Source organism: Schistocerca serialis, chromosome 4, assembly GCF_023864345.2.
Source record: "Schistocerca serialis cubense isolate TAMUIC-IGC-003099 chromosome 4, iqSchSeri2.2, whole genome shotgun sequence".
Lineage (NCBI taxonomy): Eukaryota > Metazoa > Arthropoda > Insecta > Orthoptera > Acrididae > Schistocerca > Schistocerca serialis.
In genome coordinates this window covers 778,778,746-778,802,226 of record NC_064641.1, presented here as the reverse complement: position 1 = coordinate 778,802,226, position 23,481 = coordinate 778,778,746, and the positions used below count along the sequence as shown (strand labels likewise).

The window sequence follows — 23,481 nt, the reverse complement described above, 5'->3', positions numbered from 1 at the left end:
ATATCAAAAGTATTAGGGATTCATGTTGATGCTTGATTACTCAACTCCTGACCACAAATCACATCTCATTTCATGGCATCTCAGATATTATCAGCATGTTTGAAGTCAATTGATATAAGCACCCCTATGACTGTGGAGTGTTTCTCAAACTATTGTAGTACAATTGAGAAGTGTGACAGTACAGGTTGCCTATAACCCACAAAAAAGATCAATCAATCAATATGTGTCCTTCGTTATTTGTTGGTGAGGGACGATAATAAGCACACCACAGGCCCCATTTCATCCTGTGTAAATGTTCACCACTTGAGATTACTTCAACCACATGCCTCAACAGTGCCTATTGGCAAGCGCAGTGGATTGCCTCCAACTAATTTTCATTTTTTATCCGTCCATTTATATTTTCAAAAATGGATTATCTTCGTTGATATACATACAACGCACAGCATGAAAGATGACTGGTGCTTCTCTTCATTCTATCATGCCGAGTACGGCGGTTGGACTCTTATTCTAGAGTGAGGCAGCTTAAGGTTTTACGTGATTGTGATTTTTACTGGTTCCGTAAAATACATTTCATACAGTTATCTACTTCCAATACTTTTTGTACTTGTAATACCGGTCACGTCACTTTGCTTACATCTAGACAATATACATATAGCAGCACGGCCTATTTCTTTCCGTATCCTTCTCCAGTCCGATCTTGTCATCGGAACATCGACACCCAACCTTCCATAATTCTGTCCTAAGATGACACATGCTAAAATAAAGAGTTGTGAGTTTGTCCCCAGCTTCAAAAATTGTTTGTATAAAAAAATAAAAATGTGTAGAGATGATGTGCTCGATAGCATTTGGCTGAAATTTAACAAGCTACATTGAAAATTTTGTCAACTGCTACCTTCTACAAAAAATGATGAAGACCAATAAGGTACAATGAAATGAAATATTGTTCTTGACATTCCGTTGGTGTTGAGCTCGTTGGAGACGACATACTGTATTGGATCACTTTTGGCAAAATGTGGATGAAGCATCTTGAAAATTCGTTGCTATTACATCTAAATTTTCCCATTGACACACACCATGAGAAAACAAATATACTATCAACCAAGTCAAGATTAGAATTCTACTATGTACAAATAACTTACGATCTTCTGTGATATGGCTGCAGGAAATCACGCCTCTTAGGCTACACAAAAACTTATGCTCCCATGGTCCGCCTAACACGAGTATTCGCAGACATTATAGAGTTCCTTTACTAGTCAACAGAACAGTGTGATCATATCTACTCCAACATAGTGGTATTTAGCCGTTTGCCTAAAGGTGGAGATCGTGCGAGTCCTGATTCTGACGGCGATTATCTATTTTTAAGCTGTTTGAAGCACTTGATATGATCAGTAATACGGTTACTTTGCAGACAATAAAACATTTGGAACAAGAGGCGGTATTCAATTACCTTCAGAGGGCTGCAGAAACATTTATCGTTCTAAAGTGTGTAATACCCAGCAATGAATTGTTGCCCAATGTGCTCTCGCACTGACATACCCCACCAACACGTTTGTTGGGAGAGGATGCTTGCATTACTGATGTGCTATTACCTCTCTTTGGAAAATGACTATATCACTGTACAAAAAATGAAAAAATTATTAATAATAATAATATTTACGGGTAAAATTAATCTATTGACCCTTACGGAAAGTCTTACGGAGCTGGAAGACTGCCTGACGACATATATGGGATCACCGTAGTTTGTTTGTAGAGATCCGCAGTCTTCCAAAAGACGTGTAGAAAATTGTAGTTTTAGTAACAGATATCTGGACTTCAATACAATCGCCTTGTAAAATAATAAGAGTTCAACATAGAGGGCTAATTTATTCTTTCATTGTGTTGTTACTGAGTTCCTGTACTTACAATCAATCATCAGCGTTGAAACTACCACAAATTTTATGGCAATGCACAGGTAATTTTTTGTTACGATACATATTTCATAGAGTTATGAAAGAATGAAAACATAAGCCACATCTCGTAACTGTATGCATACTACCAATATATATTTATTCATAGTAGTTGCGCCTCTTACTCGTATTACGTGGGCCTAGGCGTGTTAGTAATGACGTCAGTCTACAGCTGTGTTGTAGATGTCATTGCATTTCATCATTTGAGGAGAATCGTGAGATTCATGTATTTGTGGTTTATTTTCAAATGCCTTTATATCTAGGACTTACAGGGACGAGGTTTTGTAGTACAGACTAAGAAAAATGCTGTTTCACATAAAATGTGTGTACTGTGTCGTGTGGTAGTTTGGATGTATTGCTGTCGTCAGTAGCAACTCGTCAACTGTTGTCTGTTACGCCATAAATATGCAGTGTAGCGAGCTAATAATTCTCTGTCGTCAAATGTTTGCAATCAAAGACCTTTTGCGAAGCGTCACACTGCATCAGCGGACGAAATGGTCCTTGAAATAACAGCCGTTTTGGTTAGTTTGCGGGCTTTATCTAGCTTCAGCTGAAGTGCCCTGAGAGCTTTATCGTTTGTTTAGTTTCAAAAAATGTGTGAAAATAACGTTGATATTTAAAGGCAGAAGGAGGCATTGGTAGCTGTGCAGTCTGACAATATCACCTCCTTATGAAAGTTCGAAAGTGGTGTTCATAACCCAAGTAGTATTCTCAGATTCTCCTTGGGTATATTTACGTTTTTATTCTGTGCCGGTGAACGCCATATTGACTGTACTGGAAAACAGAGTGGTAGCACGTGGGATAGGATACCAAATACGCCGTTTGCTCTGGACGTACACATATCTGCCTTGAATATTGGATCGAAATTGACGACTGTCATAAGAAATTGTTAAGTGCAAGCTGAACTATTGAGCAAGGTAATAAGATTCCCTACGACGATTTTGTTTTGTTACATTAGTTCATGTTTAAGCGTCATCTGTTGCATTAAAGTCGAAATAATTAGGAAACGTTTTCCCAGGAAGTTCGCTGTGTTAATGTCATTTAAGTATACTTGTGTGGCTCTTAGTATTGTTAGTCTGGTGAACGTATTTGTCGGTCTGTAGAGCTTTAATGGGTTGTCTTACCTGATGTGGCGTCTGTTGCTTTGCTACGTCACATGCCAAAGCTTTCGTCAACATTGACGTTTATCTGTTCCGATGTCATTCCATTATGATTTTTCGCGATTAATAAATACGTAATTTCATTGTAGAGTGTTAAAGTGATACAGAATATGAGTAAATGATTTGGGAGAGTAGTGCTTGTTTACTATCGCATATGGCAGTTTCTGCTTGCGACGTGGTGTGGTGGGTGATAACCTTACCTTAAAAAAATTCGATAACCAAGAGAAGAATAAATATGCTGTACGCGTCGAAATGAATGTGGTCTTGCTCGAATGTATTAGGCATGCAACACAGAATTTTGTAACATTAGTACGTAGCTAACTTAGAAAGAACAGAGCGCGAACCCTTTAAAGAGTATCCAAAAAAAAAAACCAAGACAGTTTTCTTTTTGTTCCATTAGCTTTTATTTCTGGCATTTATATTTCCGTTGCAGATCTTTGCAGCAGTTAAATCTACTTTCATTTGTTGTCAAATGTGTATTTTGCTACCGTTGTCATAAAAATAATAAAAACATGAAAGCACTATTTCACATATTACTTGCGCGAGAGAATGTGGCATCGGAACACACACGTACACACACTCTATCCTACCCCATAAAGTGTGTGATATTTATGTTCAGGAAAACCTTGTTAGTTGCGCAATGTAGTATCGTAGGGAGTAGTGGGTCGCAAGTTGTCAGTAATAGAACACAAGATCTTTGACACCATAGACCTATTTTGCTGGGGAATAAGTATGCCAGAGTTGTAAATTTGATCTTAGCTTGACAAATGTTTTGGTTGAGATAGCTCAGCAGTGTGTGCCAAAGCATAAACTTAAAACATACTGATAATGGAAAAAAAATTATTACTGTGAAGAAACATTCTTTTCTAACATACCAGACATAACATATAAATAAACTTATAGACACTGCTACAGCAGAGTGTTTGTGTTCTTGTTAGCCCTTAACACCTTCACCTCAGAGTTCCGAGTTATCGATTAAAACTTATGATCAGTATAAAATAAAAGTTTGGATTGTTAGACACAGATAAAGTTTCACCTTCATCCCTCAATCTATCTTCTTCCTGATAATCCACCTGTATGCAGAGTTCTTGCAAATGGTATGTGCTTGGTTTCCTGCAGTTTAAGCAACAGTCCGCGTGGTCAGTAGTCTGTCGCATGAGTATGTAATCCAAACAGTTCTTCTACACCTGGATATTCACCATGCAAAGTATTTTTGGATGTATTGTGTACTCAGAAAGGCAAAAGCTTTAGAGCAATTAGACTGTACACAAGTGTGTCAATTATGGCTTTGACACATAGTTTACTGATTTACAGCCACACAGTTTAGGACTATTACAAATTATTATGAGGGTACCATTGTAGTGGTTAATATTTCTGGTGTAGGTTAATCATAGTTTTGATACTTGTTTCAGTTCTGTTAATAAAGATGATTTGTGGTCAGGGATCTGTATTACAGCTAATGACATATTTCAGTATAATGAACTCAAAACTGCTAATTGGTTAGAATTCACTCCACAAAACAAGTTTTGGTACATCTTGAAACACTGTCTAGTGCCATAATATCTGTTATTATCAAGTCAAAATATGAGGCGGAATTAACATTCTGGAACAACATATAATGATCTTACACAGGTTGAACCCAGTCATAAACATATCAGTGGTATCAATGGAATGACTCTTTAAAGGCAATGTCAGTGGATATAGAACTTGAATGTAACAGTGGCAATCATAGAAAGACACATGGCTTGACTGATATAATGCAGAAAATACATGGTGGCCCATGGAAATTAGTATGTTTTCATATGGCTGTTGTGAGATGTAGCCTATATTTATACCAATATAACTTATCTATAACTGTTCTATACACTTTGCAGTAAAAGTTATAGTGGGGCCCGACTTGCAATTTTCATAATTTATGTGGGATATATGTAGAAGGGGTGAACAGAAACTAAGGTTTCAAAGCCTGTAGTGAAACATGTACCTTTTATTTCATTCAACCGAGACAGCCGACTTATAATACATACATTAGGTTATTTCTCACCTTATTGTCCATATAGGTTAGGCATGTCACTTCATGGGATGAGTTTGAATATAGCCTCCTGGTAAATATCCTGTCTATGCTTGTTCTGTCATGTTGTCACAAAGTGTTTCACCACCTCATCTGAAGCTAATCATCAGCCTCCTAGGTGGTCCTTCAAGTGAGGAAAAAATGGGAAAGTTGCTTTGAGCAAGGTCTGGACTGTAAGGAGGATGGTACATGATGTATCGTGAAACTGCTTCAACAGCGTAGTGGTCTTCTTGGCCATATGAGGTCACATGTCATTGTGAAGAAAGATCATGCCCTCAGTGAGAAGTCCTGGCCATTTCCTCCCGATTGCTTCACACAGTTGTGTCAAGGTCTCGCAGTATTGGTCTGTGGTTACTGTCTGTCTGCCTTCCTTCCAAAAACTCCATCAGTATGACACCTGCACTGTCCCAAAACATTGTGGTCATAAACTTTCCAGCAGATGGTGTCGCCTTAAACTCCCTTGTCTTTGGAGAGGTGGGGTGTTTGCACTCCATTGATGACCACTTACTGCTGGGGTTGTACTGGTGGATCATGTTTCATCACCTGTGATGTCATGAGGAAAACTACTCCCTTTTGTGGTGAACAATTGCAAAAGTTGCAGACTTGGCCCCCTCATATGCTTCTCCTTGTGTTGGTTGGACAGATTTTGTGGAACCCATCAGGAACAAACTCCAAATATTGCAGACTGTCGTGAACAGTGTGATGAATATTTCCAAATGACATTCCCAATTCTACCGCCATGTGCTGTAATGAGATCCTCCAGTTGTCCTGAATCAGCTCCTCCATGTGAGGTGTGTTCAAATCAGTTGATGTGCTGGGTCAGCCACTGTGAGCCTCCTTGATGACATCTTCTGTATCAGGCACAGACTTAGACACCCTTCTGCAAAATGCTGATGAGAACTTAGTATCTCTGTAAACCCCTACCAGCTGCTTGACAGTTTCCGCTGCAGTTATATGTTTAGCTCATAGAAATCGAATAACTGAGCGGATTTCTTTGCAAGACCATATTTCCAAATGAGTCGTCATTTGTGCATCCTTGCAAGTAGCACTGTAGGTGTTGGCTGAAACTCTGCAAAGTTGCCAGAGCATGTATCAGAATTACTGCACACTACTAATTCCTCCATAACAGATGAATCTCCAGGAATATCGGCCTTCTAACTCTAGTTCCTGATCACCCCTTGTATATAATATTCATCAAAATACTCATTGGAGACTTGGCCATTATGTAATGAACGTCTTCTGAATTTACCGCGCAGTTTCAATTTTTGTAATGAAAAGTGCATTAAATATAGCAACTTGCATTTAAATGTGTCATGATTATAAATACTAGGCTACGCTACAGGTCAGTCTGTTACCATAATCTTTATTTGGCTTTGACATTTGTTTGCTTTGCCATCTATCAACCAAATGATCACCTTTCTGCCTAACCTAGTCCTCGGGCTCTGCTCCAGTTCGTCACTGCAACCAAGATTTCGGGGGCAGGGTGTTAGAGGTGGGGTGTCCAATATGACACAGTAACCCACACTGCCATTAGAGAAAAGTCAAAAACAAGTTTATACTTAAAAATTACAATGCACAAATGGTTTGGTGATGCATGGTTAAAGCTTCTCATTAGGTTCTCAGTCATTTCTTGAGGAACAACTGCTCTCTCTCTCTTTCTAGATTGCAGCTTTCAACTCGTCAGAGTTGTCGAGTTTCCATCGGGGGGGGGGGGGGGGGGGGGGGGGGGGATGAAAAACTAATTGTTCTTGAGATGGCCAAAAAAATCAGAATCTGAAAGATCAGGTGATCATGCTAGCTGTAGGATATCACCGAATTGTGAGAGTAATCAATGTGGGAAGTGGCACCTCAGTGTAGTCATTGAACTACGGGCTCTATGGGCTGTAGTCATATCTTGCTGAAACCCTATTGTATTAAGACAGTGATGTCCCTGCAACTGTGCAATGAAGAAATTATTTAATAATAGCAGCATACCACTTGAAATTGACACTCGCCAGCCAGCTATTTTTGACTTAAAAAAAATCTGGCCTAACAGTTCCATTGGACTTGGATAGCACACTAGACGATGACAATCCAGGGCTGAGTTGGGGTTTGTGCCCGAGTGTTAGCCGAGGTGCAGAAATTGCACGTACTCACTTTATCTCCCGGCTGTAACTGTTGAGCCACTTGCAGCTTCTTTGAGGAATTTGTAACGTTCTGAAATTGTGATGGGCGGATTGCTATGGGCTTTGGTGCAGGGCTGCACAAACTAGCCTGATATTTTCCGGCATTCAAACTGTCATTTGAGATCCCTTATGCTTCATATTGGTTACAGAACCTATCTCACACCTTGTTGTTTCCTCCTGTATGGAACATGAAAATGGCGGTCTCTTACAGGGCTCACTGCACGCAGTACAGCTGTAACGCTAAGCACCTGCTCTGGCTTATATTCCATACTGAACTGAATGGCATATTATATGGGTCTGATAAGATGTGGTAGATGGTATGATCACATCTCCATCTTAGCAATGTGACCAACTGAAAAATGTACTATTTACTATGGCCACCATTGTAGTTGCAAGTTTCAGTGGAGGTTGTTTATGTTGTCTGTGATTATCTTTCAATCTTAGGTGAGGAACATGGGAAGCTGATGATATGAAAGAGTTGGCTAACAATGTTAAGTGCAGATAATAAAAAGAACGAAAAAATAGTTTGATTTCTGTTAGTAGCAAATATACTGTACTTCAGCACACACGTCAAAAGTTGATCATTAATATTACAATTTAGTGTAATTTTATAGTATGCCACACACAAGCAGTTGTGTATAATAGCACCATCTACACTGATTCTGTGATTAAAACATATAGCAAGTAAGTAAGAGCAGCAGTGTAAATAAAGACATCTATACAAAACACGGCAGAACTGTAGGTAATGTAATATAATTAATGGAAAACAATGTTGTTCAGAAAAGTGAAGTACAAAATAAAACTTATAATCAAATAGACTTGTGCTTCCCAATGTATTGTTTGTTGCTTGATTAGACGTCCAGGTGGTTGTTTGTAGACTAGATGTAACAGGACATATGTTCATGAACTTTTGCACACGAAATTGCTTCTAGTGTAAATACTGTCTTGACAGAAATTCTCATATTCTATCCCCTCACTATTATCAACTTTCATTTTATAAATCTTGTGATATGTTGCTCAATTAGTGGTGATGAGACATTTTTCTGTTTGGTTACGTAAATAGTTTGTGACATGCCCTCTCATCTTCCCTTACCCCATCCTTGTGCAGCTGAATCCCTCGTACTGAGATTTTATTCTCCATTGAGAGACGGTAGAACTTCTTACTTTATTCATTCCACAGAAGTAGACATTTTATGTAGAAATTGTGATAGTTCTGCTGCTCTGGAACTTCTCAAGTGGTAAGCCTCCAAATTGAAATGTGAAATTATGGCACGTTTCATTAATTTTTACTTTGTTGTAACACACATTTGTTGAAACAACTCAGTAGGTGTGGAATGAGAAAGGTTAGTTAATGAGCTTCTTTTATAACATTAATACCCCTTTATTTACCCAACTCGAGTAAACTGAAATTAGTTAATACCAAAAGCTTTGGTTCAGTTATGTAACATTTCAGCCTAGCATTCTGACTTGTTTAAGCAGCTCTGTCAAGTCAGTAGAACATGTTCTTCACCTGTCTATGTGCCACACCTCCCAGTCTGCTACACCATCCTCTCTGTTTCAAATGACAGTAAAAACTCATTTCTTATATCTTAGTGCCATGAGATGATTAATCTAAACAACTCAAAGCAATGAGTAAAAAATATTAGTAAAATGTTGAGCAGGAAATTTGTTTGTCAAATATTGCTCTGTAAAGGAAAGATAGGCCTATATACAGGGCATTCCATTCAAACCTCGTTGATTTCAAGGACCCAGGAGAGAAAAACCACTGTAGATACAACAGTGAAAAATGCACCACATTGTAGAGCATCTCAAAGCATTTATATTCCCATGTCAGAAGTGCCAAGTATCGTTGGCAGAGTGCAACATGGTCGCATGATGTGAAAATGACAACTCCACAGCAGCGTGCGCAAGCAGTAGTGTGGTTTGCAGAAATAAATCGCCGATTACTGTACAAAGAAATTGTCATCGTGTGTATGAATGTGATCCATCTGATGTGAAAACAATTAAGGAATGGTATAGGAAGTTTCTGGCAACAGGACATGTTCTGAAACATTCTGGCAGTGCACATTACAGAATTTCAGAAAAGACAGTGGAGGACGTCAGACAAACGTTTCTCAGAAGCCCACGTAAGTCAGTTCGTCAAGCGTCTAGGCGACTTGATGTACCTCAATCAACACTGCATCGTGTAGTTCACCAGAGTCTTCATATGTGTGCTTACAAAGTGCAAATTCTGCAACATCTGACGCTGACAATAATTTGCTGCGGATATGCTGCAATGTGTTGATATGAATGCCAGCTTCCTGAAAAGATGTTTATTCTCAGATGAGGCAACCTTTCATCTATCAGGAAGGGTTTGATAGGCATAATGTTTAGATTTGGGATTCGCAAAATCTGTACATTGTCATTGAACGTGTTTGTGATAGCCCTAAACTAAATGTCTGATGCAGGCTAATGCACGACAGGATTGTTGGACCGTTCTTCTTTGCGAAACAAACAGTGAATGGGTCAGTGTATCTGGGCATGTTGGAGCTATCTGTGTACCCTCAGATACAAGACTTGCAAGCCTACATCATTTTTCAACAAGGTGCAGCTCCGCCACGATGGTCAATGGCTGTTTGCAAGTTCCTGGATGGGAAATTTCCCAGTCATTGAACCGGATGGGGAGGACCCATTGCCTGGCCACCATTTTCACCTGACATTACGACGCTTGATTTCATGTGGGGACTCGTGAAGCCCGCGTGTATGCGACCAAAATGGACGATATTCCTACGTTGCGACATTGTATCACTAATGCAATTGCAACAGTAACAGAGGAAATGTTACAAAGAACTTTACAATAAATTGAATCTAGACGAGATATTCTTCGTGCTACAAATGGTTCACATGTAAAGGTGTGTTGATGATAAATAAATAAATTCTTTGAGATGATCTACAATGTGGTGCATTTTTCATTGTCGCATCTACTGTGGTTTCTTTCCGTGGGTCTTTGAAATCAGGGAGGTTTAAGAGGGACACTCTGTATTTTTATTTGTAGTATATGAATTACTCTCGTTTGGTAAGTTACAGCATCTTTGTATATATATATATATATTTTTCCCACATGGAATGTTTCCCTCTATTATATTCACATAAAACTTACAAAATAGGATATGATTTGGTGACAATAAGGCAGGAACTCGGCCACAGCTTTATCAGTGTAACCACCCCAGTGTTCTTCTTACCTACTTTGGGAAACCATGAAAAATCCAAGTCAGTATGGCCAAAAGGGTTACGAACCACACCCCTCCAAAGTGCATGTCCAGTGTAGTGAAACTTCCTAACCACCTTGCTTGGTATACGATTTCGAAAGAAAATCACATCTACCTAGTCTGCAAGAAGCTTACGTCATACACAAAAAATATAATCAGTGATGTATCAAAAAATTAAACTTTGTATGTTTACATTTTTCAAGTTAAATGTAACTAACACTTGCCAGCACCATATCTGTCTCAACTGTTCTTGCAACTGATTCCCTTCTCTGAAGAGGTGAGTCACACTGTATTTGAACAGTGAAACAAGAAACCAACAGGTGAAACATTCCTATGCAGACACACACTCTTGGCATGTATAATAGGCCTACATATGTTAACAGATTTAAAAGTACTCAACAACAAACAAGGACCTAGTATGTCTGTATCACACCACAGAAACATTTCTCAGCAAGAAACATATTTACCTGTGCTCCAAAACATGTTTTCTTTTCCAACTTCTTTGTTATTTTTCAGTGCATTATTCATATTGATACCAAAGTGGCTCACATGTTTTTGAATACAAGTGTTCTTACTCATTCTGCATGGAGTGCCCCACAGCTGTAATTGCTATTAGTTTGCTGGTCTTAGAAGTTCAGGTCTTGTTTGCAATACACATTTGCATATCTATAAGAAGGGTACTGCAAAGTGTTTACAACTTTTTAAATAAGAACTTGCAGTGAGCTATTGTAGAGTTATGTGACAATGGAATGAGTTCTGCTTAGATGCATTGCCACATATACTGCTACAGAGGAAAGCTTATAAGATTCACTTGTTTATTCAACTGTAGCAGTTACCACTGTGTGGTATATTGCAAACCTAAGTAAGAGTACAGAGATGACATGTATATTGTAGTACAAACTGTGATGCTGATCATTATCCATTGTACTTGATAATTAATAGTGACAGAGGCTTCACCATGAGGCCAGACACATGGAGAGAGGCATGATGCTCTGCTGTGACCCCTGGTGGTCACTTGGCATCAGATGACTGGTTCTGCTGTGGACGCCAGCTGACACACGTCACTGTGTTGAAAATGTGGTTTTTGAGACACTCAAAGAATTAAAATATTGTACCTTGATGCATTGAAATTATTTCCACTTGTAAATACAAAATATATCAGATTTAGAAGAAATACCTCAAGTGCTTAGTTGCATTTCTTTCAAATCTGAGATTTGGGCAGAAAGCTTACCATATCGTGCAAATACTATTCTTTACAAATCTAATTTTCTTTTGTTGCAGCATTTGCAACTGATCCACGTAAGCTTGTCAGGCCAGTACTGGTTAATGGCTTCCTCCAGACTTTCCTAGACCTATGTAATATGTAAGGCCTTAACCATAAATATGTTTTGCTTTGGATCTTTTCTAATGCTGTCTACTTCCATTCTACTTGGTCGTCACTGCGAAATTAAAGTATTTCTTTAAATACTGCAAAGAATGCCCTCAGTCTTTATCTTTTCATCCATTCATGATGTCAGAAAGGTAGTAGTTGACAGAAAGTCATTGGGCAAAATAGAAGTGATATGTAGTGTCCCCCAAGGAAGTGTTATGTATTCTCTGCTGTTCTTAATCTGTGTATGATTTAGGAGACAATCTGAGTATCCCTCATAGATTATTTTGTAGATTATGCCATTTTTATTACCTCATAAAATCATTAGACAATAAAAAACAATTGCAAAATGATTTACACAAGATATCTATATGCTGCAAAAAATAATGAACAGTGTGAAGTCATCTGAATGAGTATTAAAAGGAATCTGCTAAGTTTTTGTTGCACAGTAAATCATGCAAAACTAAAGGTGTGAATTCAACTAAATACGTAAGAATTACAATCATGAATAACGGAACTGAAAGATCGCATAGATAATGTTGTTGGAGGAAGAACCAAAGACTACAGTTTATTGACACAACACTAAAGAGACTGCCTACTCTGTCTGTCCTCTTGAGGAGTATTGCTGTGTGGTGTGGGATCAACATAAGATATGACTGACACTGGGCATCAAGAAAGTTCAAAGAAGGGCAGCTCATGTTGTATTACTGTGAAATAGGGGGAGAGGGTCATGGATATGATATGCAAATTGGGGTGACAGTCATTAAAACAAGCGTTTTTCATTGTAGCAGGATCTTTTCCCAAAATTTCGATCTCCCACTTTCCCCTCTGACTAAAAAAATATTTTGTTGGCATCTACCTACATAGGGAGGAATAGTCATTGAATAAAATAAGAGTAATCAGGGCTCGTACAGAAAGATTTAAGTGTTCATTTTTCTCGTGGACTGTTAGAGTGTGGAACGGTAAAGACACAGTTTGAAGGTGATTTGATTAACTCTCTCCCAGCACTTCATTCCGAATTGCAGAGTAATTGTGTAAATTTGGCTATATGGCCTCCCCATTTCCATTTTATTTTCTTTCAGTCAAATCTAGTCTCTGAGATTTGTTTTCCTCTGTCTGCTGGCAATGCCCCACACACCTCTCTTCATAGTTCAATAAACCACTCTCTTTGAATGGTTTCAAAATTGAAAATCCATGCCTCAGTTATGAGATAAAATGTATAATATATGCAATTATAAATATTCAGTGTGAAAGATTGGAACTTAGTTTTGAAAACTAACTTAGTTTACAAGAACCACTCCAGGCCACTTTTTCACTGTTCACTTTACTTGTTTTCCTGTCTTCCATTCATTGTTTTATATGGTCTAACCACAAAAAAGCTTTGACTCTATGTAAACTTCCTTCCAAGTATTAGACTCCTTGATCTGTCAAGAGACTCATCAAAAAGTTCTCCTGTCAACTTTTTGTTGGTCCACCTAGCTATATTAAACTGTTGGGGTAGTAGTTAGCATGGATCCTCTTTGAACTCATTTGTTTTCGATGTCTTCTCCAGCTTTTTGAAGTTCTGAACGTAATGGTGTGATGGGCCCTATTTTACACTACTGGCCATTAAAATTGCTACCCCACGAAGAGGACGTGCTACAGACGCGAAATTTAACCGACAGGAAGAAGATGCTGTTATATGCAAATGATTAGATTTTCAGAGCATTCACACAAGGTTGGCGCCAGTGGCGACACCTACAACGTGCTGACATGAGGAACGTTTCCAACCGATTTCTCATACACAAACAGCAGATGACCGGCGTTGCCTGGTGAAACATTGTTGTGAAGCCTCGTGTAAGGAAGAGAAATGGCTAGCATCACGATTCCGACTTTGATAAAGGTCGGATTGTAGCCTATCGCGATTGCGGTTTATCATATCGCGACATTGCTGCTCGCGTGGGTCGAGATCCAATGACTGTCAGCAGAATATGGAATCGGTGGGTTCAGGAGGGTAATACGGAACGCCGTGGTGAATCCCAACGGTCTCGTATCACTACCAGTCGAGATGAGAGGCACCTTATCCGCATGGCTGTAACGGATCGTGCAGCCACGTCTCGATCCCCGAGTTAACAGATGGGGACGTTTGTAAGACAACAACCATCTGCACGAACAGTTACACTACGTTTGCAGCAGCATGGACTATCAGCTCGGAGACCATGGCTGCGGTTACCCTTGACGCTGCATCACAGATAGGAGCGCCTGCGATGGTGTACTCAACGACGAACCTGAGTGCACGAATAGCAAAATGTCATTTTTTCGGATGAATCCAGGTTCTGTTTACAGCATCATGGTGGTTGCATCCGTGTTTGGCGCCATCGCGGTGAACGCACATTGGAAGCGTGTATTCGTCATCGCCATACTGGAGTATCACCCGGCGTGATGGTATGGGGCGCCATTGGTTACACGTCTCGGTCACCTCTTGTTCGCATTGACGGCACTTTCAACAGTGGACGTTTCATTTCAGATGTGTTAACGACCCGTGGCTCCACCCTTCATTCGATCCCTGTGAAACCCTACATTTCAGCAGGATAATGCACGACCGCATGTTGCAAGTCCTGTACGGGCCTTTCTGGATACAGAAAATGTTCGACTGCTGCCCGGGCCAGCACATTCTCCAGATCCCTCACCAACTGAAAACGTCTGATCAATGGTGGCCGAGCAATTGGCTTGTCACAATACGCCAGTCACTACTCTTGATGAAATGTGGTATCGTGTTGAAGCTGCATGGGCAGCTGTATCTGTACGCGCCATCCAAACTCTGTTTGACTCAATGCCCAGGCGTATCAAGGCCGTTATTATGGCCAGAGGTGGTTGTTCTGGGTACTGATTTCTCAGGATCTATGCACCCAAATTGCGTGAAAATGTAATCAAATGTCAGTTCTAGTATAATATATTTGTCCAATGAATACCCGTTTATCATCTGCATTTCTTCTTGGTGTAGCAATTTTAATGCCCAGTAGTGTAAGTTCCTTCAACACATCTTCATTCCTTTTAATATCCCATTTGATGTACCCAGCTATTCGTCCCAAGAATTTCATTTCACGGGCTGTTAGTCTTTATGCACAGTTTGCTGTTATTGCCAGGCTTCACAGTCAAAGCAAATCACAGGTCTCTCTAACGTCTTATAAAGGTTTATTCTGGTGTGCTTTTTTGTTAGGGAAGGTTTCATTACATTAATAATATATTTTTTATACGTTGTGTCATTTTCAGCTATGTTTCTTCCAGTCAGTGTGTCAGAAACTGCCTCTCTCTTTAAAGACAGAGCAGTTTTTATGCACTACTGTGTTGTTGAATCAGTGACAAGCTACTCTCGACACGAAGGAACAAACAAGAAAGACTTGAAAAAGTCAGTTCCACAACCTTTCGAAAACATATCATTCTTACTGAAGCTACTTACAGAGTACAGGCAATATTTCTGTCACCATTAGAAGAACCCACCATGTTTCCTTTTAACTATATTTCACAGGGCTGTAGAAAATTTTTGTTCTACCTGCTTGCATAAATTTCAGCGACTGAACAGTTGAAACAATAGTTTGACAGTTTCGTATACGTGCTTAAAGAATTACAAAATGCACTTCATATTAAATACAGATCATGGACAGGACCATTGATGTCAGCGTGGAAATGGGTTGTTTTCGCAACTAATTATGATACACCCAGTATAGGAGTCTTATAGCAGGGGCTCCAGAGCAGAGGCTTGTGTCGCCTGGGCTTTAAACCAGCCTTATGTGTTGTTACATAGTTTAACGACAGGAAGAGGTCGAAGATAACTGACAGGTCCGGTAGGGTGGACGTCAAATCCCCGCCCAGCTGTACTGATTTAGGCTGTCTGTGGTTTCTCCAAATAACTTGGAGACGAACGCCGGAATAGTTTTTAAGTGGGAGCAAGGCGGGCTCTTTGCCCCCCAACCTTGTCTAACTTGTGCTACGGTTCTAAACCACGGCGTTGCCGGGATGTTAATCACTACCCTTACTGATTTCGGTTATGGGACATCCATTATTCGGCTCCGCATGATGGGTTTGAATATGAATCAATGGCTTGGGCGATTGCACTGGACTCTGGGATCACTTGCTTACCGCGATGGTAGTCTTTCGATATGGGAAAAATTGCAGGCAATGAAAGTTCATATGTGCAATCACAGACAAACACTACAAAGACAAGTTTCGTATTTGGCGAACGACTGAAGACTCGTGATTCGCGTACCAGCGTAGTGTGTATTCCGATTACATGGGCGGCTGTTCATAATATCGTACACGAAAGCCATGATGTCAGAAAATTTTATAAACAGTAGGTATCACACCGCCTAAATAAGAGAGCCGCGCGGTTAGAGGCGCCATGTCACGAATCGGACGGCCACTCCCGCCGGAGGTTCGAGTCCTCCCTCGGGTGTTGTCCTTAGCGTAAGTTAGTTTAAGTAGTGTGCAAGTCTAGGGACCGATGACCTCAGCAGTTTGGTCCCATAGGAATTCACACACATTTCATTTTAAGAAAGAGAAGGCTCTGAGGCCTTGGACTTGTGTCAGATATGATTATTAGTTAAAATCCGAAAAGTCAGCAGGAATGTCCAATGTTCTAACTGGTGGTGTTGTATGTGTGTACCAGTTGGAGTTGCACAGATTAGAGTTCTCACTGTACTTATTTACATCCCCTTAAGCGTTTTACAAGAATTCAAGAGACAGTCAAAGACGGACGGCTTGGTAACACTATTTTCACCAGTGCAACGCGCCTTCTCTTAGTGCTTCCAGAAACACAACCATTTTCTGAAGTACGCCCAATTCTTAGTTACTAGTACAAGATACACGGGGTGGTAGTTATTGAACTACATGAAATAAAACAGCTATAACTTCTAAACGGTTTACGTTAGGACGTTCTAGCTGCAGGGTTGGCCGCGGATCATGATAGGAATTAGTATGCGCTGCATACGCGGCTTGTTGTTGTCGGCCACTTTCATTTGTATGGGTTCGTCAATAAGCAAAATTGGCGCATTTGTGGAACTGAGAATCCGCATTTCGCGATCGAGAAGTCTCTTCACCCTCAGTGGGTGGCTCGTGGTGTGCAGTGTCCAGTCACGGAATAATCGATGCGATATTCCTTGATGGAATGGTCACTACCGAACGGTACGTGAAGGTTTTTGGAAGATTTGATCCCCATTACCCAAAGTGACCCAGTTTCAATAAGATTTGGCTCATGCAAGACGGAGCTCGACGCCATCGAAGCGGAAGTGTGTCTGATGCCGTGGAGGAGCACTTTGGGGATCGCATTCTGGGGTATCCAGAGGCCACTGGCATGGGCCTCATTGGCTTTCATATTCTCAGGATCTGAACACATGCGACTCCTTTTTGTGGAGCTAGATGAAAGACAAGGTGTACAGCAATAACACCAAAGCCATTGCTGATCTGAAAACAGCCACTCAGGAGGTCATTGACAGCATCTATGTTCCGACACTTCAGCGGGTCATGCAGAATTTCGCTATTCGTCTGCGCCACATCACCACCAATGATGGTAGGCATATCGAACATGTCATAACCTAAATCCGAATATCTGCAGTGATAGTGGACGCGGTAATTTGTAACTAATCTTTTTTCATACAGCTTAATAATTGTTACCCTGTACATCGTAGTAGATTACTTATTAGTTTGAGAGAGAAATCACTGGTTTATTATAACTTGAAGGAAAGTACTTTGAGAAGGTAGTAGTAAGTTTCCGAAATTATTAAAATGTGTTCCTCTCTCAAAAGTTTGAGTGACAGTCGTACAGGATGCCTGACTGCTACTTCAGAGTGATTGGTGTACATCATTGGAGACCGAAGGGGCGGGGGAGGAACGCCTCCCTACCAGATTTATCACAAACGCAGTGAAGCGATAAAGCAACCGGCGATAGTCTTCTGTAATTGCCAGTTTGGATTGTCAGATATACTCTCGAAACGACATGTAATACACATATTCTCCTTATTATCTCAACACAAGGTTGTGCTAGAAAGTGTATAAACATTTTATACGCAAATAAAATACCGTAACTATCCATCTTTAAACTTGTTTCTAATTTTTGAAAAAGAAATCTCCATATTCAGGTTACGCGTTTTCGATTACGTCATTTATGCTGTTCTCTGCCAGCCTAGTTCTACGTAATTCCTGTCTTTTTCGCAGATTTATCAGTGGAAAAAGAAAAAAATAGTTTTCGTACGTGTAGTCGTCCGTGTCCCCCCCCCCCCCCCGCCCCACGGTCTCCCAGTGCTGGAATGGATATATTACGAGAATTTATACAGAACTGACATGATAGAAAACAGCACAAACGGAAATCGACTGCACAAGATTTTCTCTGAAATGCTGTAAAAAATGGGCGATTGGAAGCGACGTTTCATTTGTGTATTAAACATCACAAAGCTTTAGTTACAGATCACCTCATTCTCTAAACCAGAGCCTTCATTGGGAGCGCCTCAAGAGAAATCCTTGGGTGTGTGGCGTTTGTGTGTGGTCCGTGGGGACGAGTACTGCCTTACGTCGTCGTGCGGAATACGTTTATTACTCCCGTAGTACGAGGGCTATTCAGACTCCCGTAGCACGAGGGTTATTCAGAAAGTAGGGAACGTTTTGGCATTAAAAAAAATAAGTACAACAAATACATTTTATTATATACATCTGAAAGAGCGACTGACATATTACTTTTCCACATAGTCACCAAACACATCGAGGCACTTATCATAGCGGTGGACAAGCTTTGAAAGACCTTCGTCGTAAAATTGTGCCTTCTGAGACTTCAGCCAGTGAGTCACGCCCGCCTGGAGTCCCGCGTTGTCATCAAAGCGCTGCGTTGCAAGCCAGTTCTTCATCTTGGTAAACAAGTGGAAGTCGCTTGGTGCAAGATCGGGGCTGTAGGTCGGATGAGGGAAAATTTCCCATTTGAATGAATCAAGGAATTCTTTAGCGCGGTTTGCTGTGTGAGGTCGGGCATTGTCGTGTAAAAACAAAATTTCGGACGTCAGCTTTCCTCGGCATTTGTTTTGAAATGCTCATCTAGGGCTGTGCAAAGTTTGACAGTACCGGGCAGAATTTATGGTTGCTCCACGTTCGGGAAAATCAATAAGAAGCACACCTTGCCTATCCCAAAACACTGTCGCCATCAGCTTCCTTGCTGACAAGGTTTGCAAACATTTTCTTGGTTTTCGGGGAAACCCTGTGTGCCCCCACTCCATGGACTGTAATTTTGTCTCGCAATTGACGTGTTTCACCCAAGTCTCGTCACCGGTTACGATTCGATCTATTAATGAATCACCATGTTTGTGGTAGGCCTCCAGAAATGTCAGCGTTATCCCCATTCGCTGTTCTTTATGGTGCTCTGTAGGCATTTTGGGCACCCATCGTGCACGAAATTTGTGGTAGCCTAGCTTTTGAGTGACAATTTCAAACAACAAAGTCCGTGAAGCTCGTGGAAAAGGAACCGAAAAGCTCCGTTATTGTGAAACGACGATTCACGACTCGTTTCATCAACTTTAGCGACAAGATCGTCAATAACAATGCTCGGGCGTTCACTCTTTTCATCATGAACGTTGGTTCGGCCATTTTTAAACCGAATGCACCATTCCCGGACGGAACATTCACACATTGTTATTTCTGTGCGCTTAGTACAGTTCACGATAAATTTCTGTAGGTTTTTTGCCAACAAAAACCGTATCACAGACCGCACCTCACAACTGGCGGGATTTTCGATTGTAGCGCACATTTCAAATTCGAATATCGAAAAAACCAGACGGGCAGAGACGTTCCCGCCGTCACGGATGGATGCCGACTGAGCTGCCGAGAACGCACATACCGAAATATACGCGATCGGAGCGCGCCTAGCGCCGTCAGAGGCCAATGTTCCCTACTTTCTGAATAGCCCTCGTATTTTGTTATACTGTTATGCGATTCGATCATCATCCAGAAATTAATTTGAGCTCCTTTACATCTGTGTGATCGCTTTCTTCGTGCTATGGAAGTCTGGTGTTGTTGCTGCCTCCAGTCAGAAGACTGGTTTGATGCAGCTCTCTGTGCTCCCCCATCCTGTGCAAGCATCTTCATCTACGAGTAACTACTGCAACATACATTCTTCTGAATCTGATTTGGTCTCCCCCTACAATTTTTACACCCCACACTTCGCTCATCTCTACTTCGGCCATCATGAGTCATTTGCTGCCCAAATAACGAAACTCTTGTAATACAGTTAGTGCCTTGCTTCCTAATCTAATTCCCTCAGCATCATCTGATTTAATTAGACTACATTTCATTATGCTTGTTTTGCTTTTGTTGATATTCATCTTTTATCCTCCATTCCGTTCAACTGCTCTTCCAAGTATTTGCTGTCCCTTGCCATTGAGAAACCTCAAAGTATGTATTTCGTCTCCCTGGACTTTAATTCCTACTCAAAATTTTTCTTTTGTTACGTTTTGCTTAATATACAGATTGAATAACATTGGCGATAGGCAACAACCCTGATTCACACTCCCTTCTCAACCACTACTTCGCTTTCATGACCTTGGACTCTTACAATTGTCATCTGGTTTCCGTACAAATTTTAAGCAGCATTTCGCTCCTTGCATTTTACCACTGCTATCTTCAGATTTTCGAAGAGAGTATTGCAGTCAACATTGTCAAAAGCTTTCTCTACGACTGCAAATACTGTAAACGTAAATTTCCCTTACTTAACATGTCTTCTAAGATAAGTAGTAGCCTTAGTATTGCCTCGCGTGTTCCTAGATTTCTCCAAAATCCAAAGTAATTTTCCCTGAAGTAGGCGTCTACCAGTTGTTCTATTCTTCTCAACTATGACTGATTAAACTGTCAGTTCCGTAATTTTCACACCTGTCAGCTACTGCTTTCTTTGGAATTGGAATTACCATAGTCTTCTTCCAGTCTGAGTGTATTTCACGTGTCTCATACATCTTCCATACCAGATGGGAGAGTTTTGTCATGGCTGACCCAAGGCTATCAGTAGCTCAGGCACAATGTCGTCTATTCCCAGGACTTTGTTTCGACTTAGGGCTTGTAGTGCTCTGTCAAATTATTCGTTGAGTATCGCATCTCCTATCTCGTATTCATCTACATTCTCTTCCATTCCTATAATATTGCCTTCAAGTTTCCTTAAGAGTCTGCCTAATTTCGACGTAATATTGCTGGCATATGGGAGGAACGCTATGGACTTGAACCGCCCTTTCGTCTCTTGAACTTCTTGGTGGTAATGTTTCTTCCTCCTTAAAGCTGTCCAGAACTGATGTTGAAAAAATCTATTATCTTTCAACACAGATTGTACGTGTTCCAGCTCCTTTACAAAGCTGTCTCCATCACACACAACATGTGTCTGTTTCACCAATGTTCGGAAGATGCCCATACGTTTTGATGGGTGGTGACAGCTCGACGCCTGAAAATACAGGTCTGTACCTATTAGCTTACGGTGAACGGAATTCCCCAATGATCCATCCACTTTCCATCTATCCAAGCCATCCAGAAATGGCAGGCAACCACCCTTCTCCACATACATCATAAATTTGATATTGTGGACTGAATTCAGGTGCTCCAGAAAGTGCGACTGTGCTTCTTAACCGTGGGGCACGTGATTTATTTAATGGCCACAGAAAGGAAACATTTTATGAGTACTGGCACGTGTAACAATTAATTTTATTAATTTAAAGTCTGAATTTTAACTCCGCATTACGACAGAGCACGAATTTATTTGGTTGGTGCATACGATCGTATCGTTCTTCGGTAAGTTTAATAAAAACAACAGATTCAGGTAACAGAGACTTAGTCATCAATAATATATTCTCCTTTACTATTTACAACAGTCTGCCAACGCTAGGGTAATTTTTCGATTCCGCGACTGTAGAAATCACGTAGTTTTTAGGCGAAGAACTCGTCGAGCCATATTCGGAGTGTATTTTCCTGCGGAAAGGAAGTTCCTTTCCGGAGATAGAGAGTGGAAAAGGTGAAAATCTGAGGGTGCAAGACCAGGTGAATGAGGTGGCTGCGGAATGACTTCCCAACCCAACTCCTGTGTAGTGTTTGTTGTCAATCTAGCAGAATATGGGGGCGGGTGTTACCGTAGCACCACTTCACACAGTCTTCCTGGTCGGTGTTCTTGGACTGAGCCTGGAAGACGTCTCAGTTGCTGACAATAAATGTCAGCAGTGATGGTTACACTTGGGGGAAGCAAATCGTAGTACACCACACCGTAGCTGTTCCGCCAGGTTCATGCGCCGCGCAGGTCTTTGTACAGGGAGTTGCTGCTTTGTTTGGCCTCAACCATCCCTTTCTGTTCCTTATGTTAGCATGAAGACGCCATTTCTCGTCACAAGTAACGATACAGGATAGGAATGGTCGGTGTTGTTCACTAGCCAATTGATAAATGAACATATGCCCACCTGCTGATTTTTGTGATTTTGGCTTGGAGCATACGGTACCCATACAGCCGATTTTTGAACCATCCTCATTGCATGCAAATATCGCACGGTAGTGGAATGATCACAGTTCATCACATTTGCCAGCTCTCAATTACACTGATGTGGATCGTTTTGGAGTAATGCCTTTAAATGATCTTCATCAAACCCCGTCGGAGAGTTACTAATGTTAAAACGATGCTCCTTAAATCGAGAAAACCATTTCCTTGCCGTGCTCGGTCCAATGGCCTTATTCCCATGCCGGGCGCAAATGTTTCTGGCTGCCTCCTCTGCAGTCACTCTTCCATTGAACTCAAACAGGAAAATATGTCGGATATGTTCCAATTTCTCCACTTGGCACTCCATTTTCTAGCGTCCACAGCTCCACTCACTGTCTCCATATGACAATATGTAAACTCCACTAGCTGCAGTGAACTAAAATAAAAAATTACGATAAGTAAACCCATAGCAAAAGGAATACCAGCATGCAAAACAGAAAAGCTAAGAACTGATACACTAACCTAATAGTTCACCGTTACGCATGCACCTTAGCGCCAAAGATGGAGCAGTATTCAAAGAGGGCGCGAAACTGGACAGAGGTCGCTCTTGTAGCGTTTCCCTTTACGCAAGCGTCTCCGCACCAAATTTAGCGACGTGAATTAGGTATCTCCAGTGCTAAACACACACCAGATGATCAAGCATGAATGGTTGTCAGCCGAAATATCGTGGCAAGAAGTCGACATCATCCATCTTCAATCCCGTAACTTCATAGAATGAACCAGGATGCTTATTTCAACATTCGCGGTGACCAAGTATTTCCCTTTCTTCTATGTAATAGTGAGTATGATGTGGCCACTTCTGTGTTCCAAGACGACGACAACCGTGATCACAAGGCTGCACACATACGCTCCTCGATTGACGAACACACGGGAACCTTATCGCACTCAACTGTCCTGCTAAATCAATGTACTCCCTTAGAAAAGTCTAGTATTGTTTGAAACAATAGGAGAAACGTAGCAATCAACATGGCCGCAATTTGTTAGCTCTAGGATCATTGTGCAAGGGTTTTACAAA

The 23,481-nt window shown here is 40.9% G+C and overlaps 1 protein-coding gene across 1 annotated transcript in view; it reads left to right on the top strand.

Annotated features, from left to right (window-relative positions):
- The first annotated feature begins 2,570 nt into the window (after window positions 1–2,570).
- Window positions 2,571–23,481, top strand: part of LOC126473345 (A-kinase anchor protein 1, mitochondrial) — a 272,499-nt gene continuing 251,588 nt past the window's right edge. Inside the window, 1 exon segment of the mRNA XM_050100341.1 lies at window positions 2,571–2,863. The gene's annotated coding sequence lies outside the window, so the exon portion shown is untranslated.